The 9,561-nt window shown below is 40.1% G+C and overlaps 1 non-coding gene across 1 annotated transcript; it reads right to left on the bottom strand.

Annotated features, from left to right (window-relative positions):
- Positions 1-4,115: 4,115 nt before the first annotated feature.
- On the bottom strand, positions 4,116-4,223 carry LOC112793461 (small nucleolar RNA R71). Its single transcript, XR_003198150.1, has one exon. It is a non-coding gene; the product is annotated as a small nucleolar RNA R71 (small nucleolar RNA).
- Between the last annotated feature and the right edge of the window lie 5,338 nt (positions 4,224-9,561).

The raw sequence follows: 9,561 nt of genomic DNA, 5'->3' as shown, positions 1-9,561 counted from the left end.
AGATCTAGAAGCTTCTGAGGTAGTGATTCCAGGACATTTTGGCCAGTTTCACTAGCCTTTTCCTTACTTTTTTAGATAGTTTCATGCATTTTCTTAGGTAATAAGCAAGTTTTGGATGAATATACACTTACATCTTGATTCAAGCAAACATTGTGAACTTTATATGATTTCATGAGTTGAATGTCAATTTATATAGTGCAAGATCTTATGACCTGGAATAAAGCTTTGATGCACCTTGTTTGTTTGATTTCAGGACAATGGAAGCATAGAAGAACCACATTAGCATCCATGTTAGTATTACTGATGAGCGGATAATTTATACACTTTTTGGCATTGTTTTTAGTATGTTTTTAGTATCTTTTAGTTAGTTTTTATTATATTTTTATTAGTTTTTAGTTTAAATTCACTTTTCTGGACTTTACTATGAGTTTGTGTGTTTTTCTGTGATTTCAGGTATTTTCTGGCTGAAATTGAGGGACCTGAGCAAAAAATCTGATTCTGAGACCAAAAAGGACTGCAGATGCTGTTGGATTCTGACCTCCCTGCACTAGAAGTGGATTTTCTGGAGCTACAGAAGCCCAATTGGCGCGCTCTCAACGGCTTTGGAAAGTAGACATCCTGGGCTTTCCAGCAATATATGATAGTCCATACTTTGCCCAAGATTTGATGGCCCAAACCGGCGTTCAAAGTCACCTCAGGAAATCCCAGCGTTAAACGCTGGAACTGGCACCCAAATGGGAGTTAAACGCCCAAACTGGCACTAAAGCTGGCGTTTAACTCCAAGAGGAGTCTCTGCACGAAATTTGCTTCATTGCTCAGCCCAAGCACACACCAAGTGGGCCCGGAAGTGGATTTTTATGTCATTTACTCATTTCTGTACACCTTAGGTTACTAGTTTTCTATAAGTAGGACCTTTGACTATTGTATTAGAAGTCTTTGGATCTATATATCTTTTGATCACTTTAGATCTTAGATCATTGGGAGGCTGGCCATTCGGCCATGCCTAGACCTTATGCTTATGTATTTTCAACGGTGGAGCTTCTACACACCATAGATTAAGGTGTGGAGCTCTGCTGTACCTCGAGTATTAATGCAATTACTATTGTTCTTCCATTCAATTCCGCTTGTTCTTGTTCCAAGATATCGCTTGTTCTTCAACTTGATGAAGGTGATGATTGACGCCCATCACCATTCTCACTCATGAACAAAGTGACTGACAACCACTCTTGTTCTACTAGCATTCGAGGCTCTAGTGAATATCTCTTGGATTCTTTAATCGGAATCTTCGTGGTATAGGCAGGACCTGATGGCGGCATTCAAGAGAATCCGGAAGGTCTAAACCTTGTCTGTGGTATTCTGAGTAGGATTCAATGACTGAATGACTGTGACGTGCTTCAAACCTGTAACTTACTGGGCGTTAGTGACAGACGCAAAAGAATCACTGGATTCTATTCCAGTAGGGGAGGGAACCACACCGGTGATTGGCAGCACTGTGACAGAGTGTGTGCATTAGCTTTCACTGCGAGGATGGGAGGTAGCTGCTGACAACAGTGAGACCCTACACGAGTTTGCCATGGAAAGGAGTAAGAAGGATTGGATGAAGACTGTAGGAAAGCAGAGAGACGGAAGGGAAGGCATCTTCATACGCTTATCTGAAGTTCCTACCAATGAATTACATAAGTATCACTATCTTTATCTTTTATGTTATTTTCGTTCATCACCATATACATTTGAGTTTGCCTGACTAAGATTTACAAGATGACCATAGCTTGCTTCAATACTAACAATCTCCGTGGGATCGACCCTTACTCGCGTAAGGTTTATTACTTGGACGACCCAGTGCACTTGCTGGTTAGTTGTGCGAAGTTGTGTAATGCCATGGTATTGAGCCACCAAGTTCTTGGAGCCATTACCGGGGATTATGAGAGTTGTGAAAAAGTATTGTTCACAATTTCGCGCACCAAGTTTTTGGCGCCGTTGCCGGGGATTGTTCAAGTTTTGAGCAAGCTTTTGGTAACATCAGTGCCAAGATCCGGCAACAACATCAAGTTTTTGGTGTTATTGCCCGGGATTGTTCAGGCTGGACAACTGACGGTTCATCTTGTTGCTTAGATTAGGTATTTTTTTTCAGAGCTCTTAAGAATGAATTCTAGTGTTTCAAGGTGATGTTCTTATCATCACCAAAGCTGATTGATCTTCATCAATTTAGCTCTTGAATGCAATGTCCTGCTGAAGCTTGGCCGGCCATGTCTAATTTCTTTAGACTAAAGCTTTAGACTAACATTGCATGATTCCTGGAATTCTCATTAAGAATTTTGATACCTTTATTTTCTTTTTCTACATAATTTTCGAAAAATCCAAAAAAAAATTATAAAATCATAAAATCCAAAAATATTTCTTTTTTTGAGTCTAGAGTCTCATCTTAAGTTTAGTGTCAATTGCATGTTTCTGTTCTTATTGCATTCATGCATGTGTCCTCATTGATCTTCAAGTTGTTCTTGATGATTTCCTTGTTCTGATCTTTGAATTCTATTGACTTGAGTGTTTTGTGTGTCTCATATGCATTTTCGTTTTGTTAGTGTCAGTAGTATACAAACTGCTAAGTTTGGTGTCTTGCATGCATTGTCATTTGATTCTTGTTGCATTTTGGTTTGTCCTTATTATTAAAAATCCAAAAATATTTTTAATTTGTGTCTTTTCAAGTCAATAATACAGAGAATTGAAGATTCAGAACATACAGCAGAGGAATTACACAGAAAAAGCTGGGCGTTCAAAACGCCCAGTGAAGAAGGACAGACTGGCGTTTAAACGCCAGCCAGGGTACCTGGTTGGGCGTTTAACGCCCAAAAGGGTAGCATTTTGGGCGTTAAACGCCAGAATGGATACCATTCTGGGCGTTTAACGCCAGGATGGCAAAGGGGGAAGATTTTGTTTTCAAAATCAATTTTTTTCAAGTTTTCAAAGTTTTTCAAAATCAAATCTTTTTCAAATCATATATTTTCAATCAAATGTTTTCAAAATCAATTTCTTTCCTTTTTCAAAGATACTTACTAACAATTAATGATTTGATTGAACATTTTTTGCCTTTTCTGTTGAGGAAGGTTTTATGTTTGAATCATATCTTTTCTTGTTAGGCAAGTCATTAATTTTTAAAATCATATCTTTTCAAATTGTTTTCAAATCATATCTTTTAAAATTGTTTTCAAATCATATCTTTTTAATCACATCTTTTTCAAAATAAGTTTTCAATCAAATCTTTTTAATTTCTAATTTCAAAATCTTTTTCAAAAATCAATTGATTCTTTTTCTATTCTTAGTTTTTGAGAATCAATTAGTGTTTTTCAAAATGTTTTCAAAATCTTTTACCAAATTTTCGAAAATTACTTCCTTTCTTCTCACATCCTTCTAATTATGGACTAACACTATCCCTTAATGCAAAATTCGAACTCCATCTTCTTTGATAAGTTCGAATTTTCTACCTCTGTCTTCCATTTTTCTTCCTCTGACACCTCAAGGAATCTCTATACTGTGACATAGAGGATTCCACATTTTCTTGTTCTCTTCTCTTTCTTATGAGCAGGAGCAAAGACAAAGGCATTCTTGTTGAGGCTGATCCTGAACCTGAAAGGACCTTGAAGAGAAAGCTAAGAGAAGCCAAAGCACAACTCTCTTTAGAGCACTTGAACGAACTCTTCAAGGAAGAAGAACAAATGGCAGCCGAAAACAACAACAATGCCAACAATGCAAGGAAGGTGCTGGGTGACTTTACTGCACCTACTCCCGACTTCTATGGGAGAAGCATCTCTATCCCTGCCATTGGAGCAAACAACTTTGAGCTTAAGCCTCAATTAGTTTCTCTAATGCAACAGAATTGCAAGTTCCATGGACTTCCACTGGAAGATCCTCATCAGTTTTTAGCTGAGTTCTTGCAAATCTGTGACACAGTCAAGACTAATGGGGTTGACCCTGAGGTCTACAGACTTATGCTATTCCCTTTTGCTGTAAGAGACAGAGCTAGGACATGGTTGGACTCTCAACCTAAAGAAAGCCTGGACTCTTGGGAAAAGCTAGTCAATGCCTTCTTGGCAAAGTTCTTTCCACCTCAAAAATTGAGTAAGCTTAGAGTGGAAGTCCAAACCTTCAGACAGAAGGAAGGAGAATCCCTCTATGAAGCTTGGGAAAGATACAAACAATTGATCAGAAAGTGTCCCACTGATATGCTTTCTGAATGGAGCATCATAGGTATTTTCTATGATGGTCTCTCTGAACTGTCCAAGATGTCTTTGGATAGCTCTTCTGGAGGATCTCTTCATCTGAAGAAGACGCCTACTGAAGCTCAAGAACTGATTGAAATGGTTACAAATAACCAATTCATGTACACTTCTGAAAGGAATCCTGTGAACAATGGGACTAGTCAGAAGAAAGGAGTTCTTGAGATTGATACTCTGAATGCCATATTGGCTCAGAACAAAATATTGACTCAACAAGTCAATATGATTTCTCAAAGTCTGTCTGGGATGCAAAATGCACCAAGCAGTACTAAGGAAGCTTCATCTGAGGAAGAAGCTTATGATCCTGAGAACCCTTCAATAGAAGAGGTGAATTACATGGGAGAACCCTATGGAAACACCTACAATCCTTCATGGAGGAATCACCCAAATCTCTCATGGAAGAATCAAGAGAGACCTCAACAAGGTTTCAACAATAATGGTGGAAGAAACAGGTTTAGCAATGGCAAGCCTTTTCCATCATCTTCTCAGCAACAGACAGAGAACTCTAAGCAGAACCCCTCTGACTTAGCAACCATGGTCTCTGATCTAATTAAAACCACTCAAAGTTTCATGAATAAAACAAGGTCCTCCATTAGAAATTTGGAGGCACAAGTGGGACAGCTGAGTAAGAAAATCACTGAACTCCCTCCAAGTACTCTCCCAAGCAATACAGAAGAAAATCCAAAAGGAGAGTGCAAAGCCATAAACATGGCCGAATTTGGAGAGGAAGGAGAGCAAGTGAACGCCACTGAGGAAGACCTCAATGGGCGTGCATTGAACTCCAATGGGTTCCCTAATGAGGAACCATGGGAATCTGAGGCTCAAAATGAGACCATAGAAATTCCATTGGACTTACTTCTGCCTTTCATGAGCTCTGATGAGTATTCTTCCTCTGAAGAGGATGAGTATGTCACTGAAGAGCAAGTTGCTAAATACCTTGGAGCAATCATGAAGCTAAATGACAAGTTATTTGGAAATGAGACTTGGGAGGATGAACCTCCTTTGCTCACCAAAGAACTGGATGACTTGTCTAGGCAGAAATTACCTCAAAAGAGGCAAGACCCTGGGAATTTTTCCATACCTTGTACCATAGGCACCATGACCTTCAAGAAGGCCTTGTGTGACTTAGGGTCAAGTGTAAACCTCATGCCCCTCTCTGTAATGGAGAAATTAGGGATCTTTGAGGTGCAAGCTGCAAAAATCTCACTAGAAATGGCAGACAACTCAAGAAGACAAGCCTATGGACTTGTAGAGGATGTTCTGGTAAAAGTTGAAGACCATTACATCCCTACTGATTTCATAGTCCTAGAGACTGGGAAGTGCATGGATGAATCCATCATCCTTGGCAGACCCTTCCTAGCCACAGCAAAGGTTGTGATTGATGTTGATAGAGGAGAGTTGATCATTCAAGTGAATGAAGAATCCTTGGTGTTTAAGACCCAAGGATATCCCTCTGTCATCATGGAAAGGAAGCTTGAAGAGCTTCTCTCAACTCAGAGTCAAACAGAGCCCCCACAGTCAAACTCTAAGTTTGGTGATGGGAGGCCACAACCAAACTCTAAGTTTGGTGTTGAACCCCCACATTCAAACTCTAAGTTTGGTGTTGGGAGGTCCCAACATTGCTCTGATCTTTTGTGAGGCTCCATGAGAGTCCTCTGTCAAGCTAATGACATTAAAGAAGCGCTTGTTGGGAGGCAACCCAATGTTTTATAGTTAACTATTTTCTTTGTTATTTTATCTTTTTTGTAGGTTGATGATCATAAGAAGTCACAAAATCCATGAAAAAAGCAAAAACAGAATGAAAAATAGGAAGAAAGACAGCACACCCTGGAGGAAGAACTCACTGGCGTTTAAACGCCAGTGAGGCTAGCAGTTGGGCGTTTAACGCCCAGTCTGGCACCATTCTGGGCGTTTAACGCCAGAAAAGGGCACCAGACTGGCGTTAAACGCCAGGAAGGGGCAAGAACCTGGCGTTAAACGCCAGAAAGGGGCACCAGCCCGGCGTTTAACGCCAGAATTAGCTCAAAACGTGTTTTTGAGTGCCATTTGGTGCAGGGATGACTTTTCCTTGACACCTAAGGATCTGTGGACCCCACAGGATCCCCACCAACCCCACCACCCTCTCTCTTCTTCACCCATTCACCAATCACCTCAACACCCATATATAAACCCTTCTTCAACCCTTCATTTTCACACAACCTAAACACCACTTCTCCCCCTCTTTGGCCGAACACACCACCATCTCCCTCTTCCTCCTTTCTTCTTCTTCTACTCTCTTCTTTCTTCTTTTGCTCGAGGACGAGCAAACCTTTTAAGTTTGGTGTGGTAAAAGCATTGCTTTTCCATAACCATTTATGGCATCCAAGGCCGGAGAAACCTCTAGAAAGAGGAAAGGGAAGGCAAAAGCTTCCACCTCCGAGTCATGGGAGATGGAGAGATTCACCTCAAGGGATGTACTTTCCTCCACAAGACTATTGGGAGCAACTGAACACCTCCCTAGGAGAATTGAGTTCCAACATGGGACAACTAAGGGTGGAGCACCAAGAACACTCCATTCTCCTCCATGAAATTAGAGAAGATCAAAGAATCATGAGAGAGGAGCAACAAAGACAAGGAAGAGACATTGAGGAGCTCAAGCACTCCATAAGACCTTCAAGAGGAAGAAAGAGCCGCCATCACTAAGGTGGACCCGTTCTTTGATTTCCTTGTTCTTTATTCTTCTGTTTTTCGAATTTTATGCTTATGTTTGTCCATGTTTGTGTCTTATGATCATTAGTGTCTTAGTATCAATGCCTTAAAGTTATGAATGTCCTATGAATCCATCACCTTTCTTAAAAGAAAACTGTTTTTATCACAAAAGAACAAGAAGTACAGGATTTCAAATTCATCTTTAAAACTAGCTTAATTAGTTTGATGTGGTGACAACACTTTTTGTTTTCTGAATGTATGCTTGAACAGTGCATATATCTTTTGAATTTGTTGTTCATGAATGTTAAAATTGTTGGCTCTTGAAAGAATGATGAAAAAGGAAACATGTTACTGAGGATCTGAAAAATCATAAAAATGATTCTTGAAGCAAGAAAAAGCAGTGAATACAAAAAAAAAAAAAGAGAGAGAGAGAAAAACGAAAAAAAAAGGAGAGAAAGAAAAAGAAAAAGAAAAAGAAAAAGAAAAAAAATAAAGTTGTGATCCAAGGCAAAAAGAGTGTGCTTAAGAACCCTGGACACCTCTAATTGGGGACTTTAGCAAAGCTGAGTCACAATCTGAAAAGGTTCACCCAATTATGTGTCTGTGGCATGTATGTATCCGGTGGTAATACTGGAAAACAGAGTGATTTGGGCCACGGCCAAGACTCAATAAGTAGCTGTGTTCAAGAATCATCATACTTAACTAAGAGAATCAATAACACTATCTGGATTCTGAGTTCCTAAAGAAGCCAATCATTCTGAATTTCAAAGGATAAAGTGAGATGCCAAAACTGTTCGGAGGCAAAAAGCTACTAGTCCCGCTCATCTAATTTGGAGCTAAGTTTCATTGATAATTTGGAGTCTATAGTATATTCTCTTCTTTTTATCTTATTTGATTTTCAGTTGCTTGAGGACAAGCAACAATTTAAGTTTGGTGTTGTGATGAGCGGATAATTTATACACTTTTTGGCATTGTTTTTAGTATGTTTTTAGTATCTTTTAGTTAGTTTTTATTATATTTTTATTAGTTTTTAGTTAAAATTCACTTTTCTGGACTTTACTATGAGTTTGTGTGTTTTTCTGTGATTTCAGGTATTTTCTGGCTGAAATTGAGGGACCTGAGCAAAAAATCTGATTCTGAGACCAAAAAGGACTGCAGATGCTGTTGGATTCTGACCTCCCTGCACTCGAAGTGGATTTTCTGGAGCTACAGAAGCCCAATTGGCGCGCTCTCAACGGCTTTGGAAAGTAGACATCCTGGGCTTTCCAGCAATATATGATAGTCCATACTTTGCCCAAGATTTGATGGCCCAAACCGGCGTTCAAAGTCACCTCAGGAAATCCCAGCGTTAAACGCTGGAACTGGCACCCAAATGGGAGTTAAACGCCCAAACTGGCACTAAAGCTGGCGTTTAACTCCAAGAGGAGTCTCTGCACGAAATTTGCTTCATTGCTCAGCCCAAGCACACACCAAGTGGGCCCGGAAGTGGATTTTTATGTCATTTACTCATTTCTGTACACCTTAGGTTACTAGTTTTCTATAAGTAGGACCTTTGACTATTGTATTAGAAGTCTTTGGATCTATATATCTTTTGATCACTTTAGATCTTAGATCATTGGGAGGCTGGCCATTCGGCCATGCCTAGACCTTATGCTTATGTATTTTCAACGGTGGAGCTTCTACACACCATAGATTAAGGTGTGGAGCTCTGCTGTACCTCGAGTATTAATGCAATTACTATTGTTCTTCCATTCAATTCCGCTTGTTCTTGTTCCAAGATATCGCTTGTTCTTCAACTTGATGAAGGTGATGATTGACGCCCATCACCATTCTCACTCATGAACAAAGTGACTGACAACCACTCTTGTTCTACTAGCATTCGAGGCTCTAGTGAATATCTCTTGGATTCTTTAATCGGAATCTTCGTGGTATAGGCAGGACCTGATGGCGGCATTCAAGAGAATCCGGAAGGTCTAAACCTTGTCTGTGGTATTCTGAGTAGGATTCAATGACTGAATGACTGTGACGTGCTTCAAACCTGTAACTTACTGGGCGTTAGTGACAGACGCAAAAGAATCACTGGATTCTATTCCAGTAGGGGAGGGAACCACACCGGTGATTGGCAGCACTGTGACAGAGTGTGTGCATTAGCTTTCACTGCGAGGATGGGAGGTAGCTGCTGACAACAGTGAGACCCTACACGAGTTTGCCATGGAAAGGAGTAAGAAGGATTGGATGAAGACTGTAGGAAAGCAGAGAGACGGAAGGGAAGGCATCTTCATACGCTTATCTGAAGTTCCTACCAATGAATTACATAAGTATCACTATCTTTATCTTTTATGTTATTTTCGTTCATCACCATATACATTTGAGTTTGCCTGACTAAGATTTACAAGATGACCATAGCTTGCTTCAATACTAACAATCTCCGTGGGATCGACCCTTACTCGCGTAAGGTTTATTACTTGGACGACCCAGTGCACTTGCTGGTTAGTTGTGCGAAGTTGTGTAATGCCATGGTATTGAGCCACCAAGTTCTTGGAGCCATTACCGGGGATTATGAGAGTTGTGAAAAAGTATTGTTCACAATTTCGCGCACCAA

The sequence above is a fragment of the Arachis hypogaea genome, chromosome 3, assembly GCF_003086295.3.
Source record: "Arachis hypogaea cultivar Tifrunner chromosome 3, arahy.Tifrunner.gnm2.J5K5, whole genome shotgun sequence".
Classification (NCBI taxonomy): domain Eukaryota; kingdom Viridiplantae; phylum Streptophyta; class Magnoliopsida; order Fabales; family Fabaceae; genus Arachis; species Arachis hypogaea.
This window is presented reverse-complemented; position numbering and strand designations above follow the sequence as displayed.